Consider the following 6,000-nt stretch of genomic DNA (forward strand, 5'->3'; position numbering starts at 1 on the left):
GACTTCCTGGTTCTTCAAGGTATAAATACGAGGGCTTTTCATTGGGGTTATGAGACCACAGAAGAGCTTGCCCTTCAGTTCGGCTGTGCTGCTCTTGGGTGCCATGCATGCATATCCACTGATGGCAGAGCCATAGAACATGATGACCACCAGAAGATGAGACCCACTTGTGTTAAATGCCTTCTTTTAACTATCAAATGATTGTATCCTTGAGACTGCTCTGACAATGTTGATGTAAGAGAAAAGAATTAGCCCAAGGGGGATAATTTTTATGATAACCACTGCAGCATATATCTCTACGCCATTGGCCCAGATGTCAAAGCATGATAACTGAAGCACGGCAGGTACCTCACAGAAGAAATACTCTACCTGGTATTGGCCACAACGAGATAAGAAAGAACACTGTCTGCATCAAGGAGTTGCTGAAACCTATTATCTAGGCTACTGCTACTAGCTATTGGCACAGCTGAGAATGCCTGACAACTGTGTAGGCAGGGACTGGCAGATGGCCACAAAGCAAAGGCCATCTTGGAGATGGAGATGGAGAGAAGCACACATTCTCTATCTATGGTAAGTTTTTGGCTGGGTTCATAGTGTAATAATCATAGTTACTGTGGTTCTACAAGTACAGTGGCCATATCATGTCTAGAAGACAGCATGTCATGGCATCCTTCCCTGTCTTCTGATTCTTATGGTTCTCCTGTTTCCTATCCCCTAATGTTCCTCTAAGCCTGAGGTGGGGTCAATATATATGTCCTATTTATGACTCAGTCTCTTCTCAGCACTTTCAAAAGTTATACATTTCTCTCCACCTCCTGCTGCCCACTGCAAAAAATACAAACAATAACAAAACAAAAAAACCTCCTTAGAACAAAGTTTAGAGCAGCCCAGGTTTATAGGTATGAACAAAATATGTTTAGAAAGCAATTTAACATTGTGGCCATTTATTAAAAACAATAGCAGATTATCTATGACCTCCAAAACGATGGGCATAGTTTGACTATAGTACCTGGCATGAAATTCCTTCCTATGCTATAGGACTCAACCTCAATCAGAAGGTTGTCAGTTACCCCATGTATTAGTTCATTTTTTGTTGGTTTTTTTGTTTTGTTTTTCTTATCTTGATGAAATAATACTAAAACCAACTTATGGATTTTGGAGAAACATTTATTTAGCTTACAAGTTCTAGCCAATCAATGACAGAAGCCTAAGGAGGGACTCAAGGCAGGAACTAGAAAGGATATAATAGAGAAATGTTGTTTATTGGCTTGCTTTCCACAGTTTGCTAAGCTGGACTTTTTATACAATCCAAGACTACTTGTCCAGGGATGGTATGGCCCACCCTAGTTAGGCAGTCTCATATCAATCATTAATCAACAAATGTCCCAAATGCTTTCCTACAGAAAAATCTGATAAAAACAATTCTTCAGTTGAGATACCATCTTCCCAGATGATTCTAGTCTCTGTCAAGTGGACAAAAATTAACCAGGCCTTAGCAGTCATGACTTTACTGCACAGTTGGCACAGCATGTCTGGTATTGCAGCACACAGATATGGTTTTTCCATCAGCACATTCCCCAAGGAGAAGGGCCTGTAGCCATCTGGGAGTCTGCAAATCTAGTTCCCTGCCCTCAGGATCCTTAGTCTCTTTTGACCCTGAGAAGTTAAGGGACAAGAAGGATTATTCATAGTTCCCCCTAGCACAAGCTACGAAAGTAACTCAGAGTGGTCTTTTTTTTTTAAAAAAAAAGTATTTGTTTTATTTTTGGGTTTTCAAGACACGGTTTCTCTGTGTGGCCCTGGCTGACCTGGAACTCACTCTGTAGACCAGGTTGGCCTCAAACTCAGAAATCTGCCTGCCTCTACCTCCCAAGTGCTGGGATTAAAGGAGTGGGCAACCACTGACTGGCTAGAGTGGTCTTAACAAGAAACCTTCTATGGAAGCCCAATTTGGATAGGTAGATCCTTAGAATAACATAGGATTTTCTAACATTACTTAAGGTTTTACATTAAATAAATTCACATAGATTATTAAGGGAAATAAATCCTCCCAAGGGAGGTACCAGCAAAATTCAGAAGGAAAACTGTTCAGTAAATGAATGAATGAATGAATGAATGAATGAGCATCTAACAAACAGTAGTGCTGGAGAATGCTGAGGACTGATGAGACAGTGAATAGGTGGTGGAGTAGTATTTCAGGTCCTCTCCTCCCCTCTTCTGACCAAAGGGAAGAAGTGCAGGTCCCTGTAGTCAAGGTAAATTTTCAGCAAATTCAGCAAGGGTCTTTCTATCTCTGCCACCAAATTCTTAGTTTTTGAAATACTACTCACTTCAATCACTTTCTTGTCAGTAAGAGAGAGAAACACAGAGATGGGTAAGTGTTTGATGTAATCATGTGATCATGGCCTTTTCCTTCATGACTATTGTAAATATTTATGGGCAATAGATATAACTGGTGTGAATAATAAAGGCTACAAGTTGGATCTCAAATCTCAGTTCTTACTTATGGTTCTGAGTTGTTGTAATTTCCTATTAAAATAGAGATTGAATTGATTAACTACAAGATGATAGAACTTTCCTTGAGAGCTCTTGCAGAGCTCTGTGTGACAAAAATATATGTAGAGTTAATTATTCAAATTTTAGGCAGTTAGTATATTGAAAACGATTTAATTTGATAAAGCACGATAAAATTTTAAAACAATCAATGTAAAAAACTTACTACAAATAATCATTCGGCTTATCATTTTATCAACTTCAAGGAAAAAAGAAACTAAAAGCAAAATAGACACATTATGTGGCAAACTTGATTGAAGGCTCTGATTTCTGCTTTCTTTCACATGGCATAAGCTTTTAAAGGAACCAATAAATTTAAAGTATTTTAGAAAGATCAAATTATTATTCCAACACAAAGAATACGAGACAAGGTCGCTTTCAAATGTGTCCATGAAAACAGAAGGCCAAAACAGCTTATTTATTAATAGGCTTTTCCCCATTAGACAGTGGGTTTGCTGCCCATTACAATGTTAACTGACAGTTCTCTTGCTACAGGTCTCCTGAGCAATGGAATTGCTTGGTCTTGAAAGCAAATTTTCTTGTAAAAAAAAAAATCCCTAAAACCTGTCAGGAGATAGGATTTAGTTTTATTTTTTTTTATTTTTATTTATTTATTTATTTATTTATTTATTTATTTTTTGCAAAAGAGATATGAGAGAGTGACATAGGAGAGGGACAGGGCACTGACCTAAATTTTGGAGACTCTCACAGAAATCATTTCTAAAAAAATGATTTACTCTCTCTCTCTCTCTCTCTCTCTCTCTCTCTCTTTCTCTCTCATTCACACTCACACACACACACACACACACACACACACACACACACACACACACACTAATAATCTTGTGGGTTTTCAGAGCCCCAGCCCCCTGTGCAATGTCATGCACATTGATGAATGCTTGCTTATTTTCCTTCAGTGAAAATCAAACCCTAAACTTTGACGTCACTCTTATCTGGGATATAGTTGGAGTCTCTTCTCAAACACTGTACTAGACAAGTGAATATTTCCTCCATATTAAATCTTCCTCTGTATAAACACTGTCTTTCTACCCAAAAGAGTCTTTCCTGGGGGTAAGTAAACAGTAGCTATCTGGTGGCTTCAGTTGAAAACAAATGACAGGAACATTTAGAAAAAAGAAGTTAAAATGCTAGTTGATAAATACCAAAGACACACCCTAATACAAAATTAGGCAACGATTTTTTAATATTTTTATTTTCTATATTCTTTGTTTACATTCCAAATGATTTCCCCTTTTCCAGATTCCCCCTCCCCATATGTCCCATAAACCTTCTTCTCTCCACCCATTCTCCAATCACCTCCCTCTTCTTTCTCTGTCCTTATATTCCCCTCCAACCCTAGATAAATCCTTTCCAGGATCAGGACCCTCTCCATACTTCTTCATGGGAGTCATTTGTTATGCTATTTGTGCCTTGGGTATTCAGGGCTTCTGGGCTAATTAATATCCACTTATCAGAGATTGCATTCCATGTGTGTTCTTTTGTGACTGGGTTACCTCACTTAGGAGGATATTTTCCAGATCAAACCATTTGCCTAAAAATTTTGTGAATTCATTGTTTCTAATTGCTGAGTAGTATTCCATTGTGTAAATATACCACATTTTCTGTATCCATTCCTCTTTTGAGGGACTTCTGGGTTCTTTCCAGCTTCTGGCTATTATAAATAAGGCTGCTATGAACATAATGGAGCATGTGTCTTTATTGCATGCCGCGGAATCCTTTGGGTATATGCCTAGGAGAGGTATAGCAGGGTCCTCCAGAAGTGTCATGTCCAGTTTTCTGAGGAACCGCCAGACTGATTTCCAAAGTGGTTATACCATCTTACAGCCCCGCCAGCAGTGGAGGAGTGCTCCTCTTTCTTCACATCCTCACCAACACCTGTTGTTTCTTGGGTTTTGGACCTTACCATTCTGACTGGTGTAAGGTGAAATCTCAGGGTTGTTTTGATTTGCATTTCCCTAATGACTAATGATGTTAAGCACTTCTTATTTTTCTTTTATTGTCTGTTTATTTATCATTTTTAAAATATTTTTATTTTTTATATTCTTTGTTTACATTCCAAATGATTTCCCCTTTCCCAGATCCCCCCTCCCTATATGTCCCATAAACCTTCTTCTCTCCATCCATTCTCCAATCACCTCCCTCCTTTTTCTCTGTCTTTATATTCCCTTCCCATGCTACATCAATCCTTTCCAGGATCAGGACCCTCTCCATACTTCTTCATGGGAGTCATTTGTTATGCAGTTTGTGCCTTGGGTATTCAGGGCTTCTGGGCTAATTAATATCCACTTATCAGAGATTGCATTCCATGTGTATTCTATTGTGATTGGGTTACCTCACTTAGGAGGATATTGTCCAGATCAAACCATTTGCCTAAAAATTTTGTGAATTCATTGTTTCTAATTGCTGAGTAGTATTCCATTGTGTAAATATACCACATTTTCTGTATCCACTCCTCCTTTGAGGGGCATCTGGGTTCTTTTCAGCTTCTGGCTTTTATAAATAAGGCTGCTATGAATATAATGGAGCATTTGTCTTTATTGCATGCTGCGGAATCCTTTGGGTATGTACCCAGGAGAGGTATAGCAGGGTCCTCTGGAAGTCTCATGTCCAGTTTTCTGAGGAACCTCCAGACTGATTTCCACAGTGGTTGTACCATCTTACAGCTCCACCAGCAGTGGAGGAGTGTTCCTCTTTCTCAGCATCCTCACCAACACCTGCTGTTTCCTGAGTTTTTGACCTTAGCCATTCTGACTGGTGTAAGGTGAAATCTCAAGGTTGTTTTGATCTGCATTGCCCTAATGATTAAGGATGTTGAGCACTTCTTAAGGTGCCTCTCCGCCATCCAAATTTCTTCAGGTGAAAATTCTTTGTTAAGATCTGTACCCCATTTGTAATAGGGTTATTTGGATCCCTGGGGTCTAACTTCTTGAGTTCTTTGTATATATTGGATATTAGCCCTCTATCAGATGTGGGGTTGGTGAATATCCTTTCCCAATTTGATGGTTGCCATTTTGTCCTTTTAACAGTGTCCTTTGCCTTACAGAAACTTTGTAATTTTATGAGGTCCCATTTGTCAATTCTTGATCTTAAAGCATAAGCTATAGGTGATCTGTTCAGGAACTTTTCCCTGTGCCCATGTCCTCAAGGGTCTTCCCCAGTTTCTTTTCTATTAGTTTCAGTATGTCTGGTTTTACATGGAGGTCCTTGATCCACTTGGAGTGAAGTTTAGTACATGGAGATAAGAATGGATCAATTCACATTCTTCTGCATGCTGACCTCCAATTGATCCAGCACCATTTGTTGAAAAGGCTATCTTTTTTCCACTGGATGTTTTTTGCTCCTTTGCCGAAGATCAAGTGACCAAAAGTGTGTGGATTCATTTCTGGATCTTCAATTCTATTCCATTGATCCACTTGTCTGTCACTT

Source organism: Apodemus sylvaticus, chromosome 19, assembly GCF_947179515.1.
Source record: "Apodemus sylvaticus chromosome 19, mApoSyl1.1, whole genome shotgun sequence".
NCBI classification, from domain to species: domain Eukaryota; kingdom Metazoa; phylum Chordata; class Mammalia; order Rodentia; family Muridae; genus Apodemus; species Apodemus sylvaticus.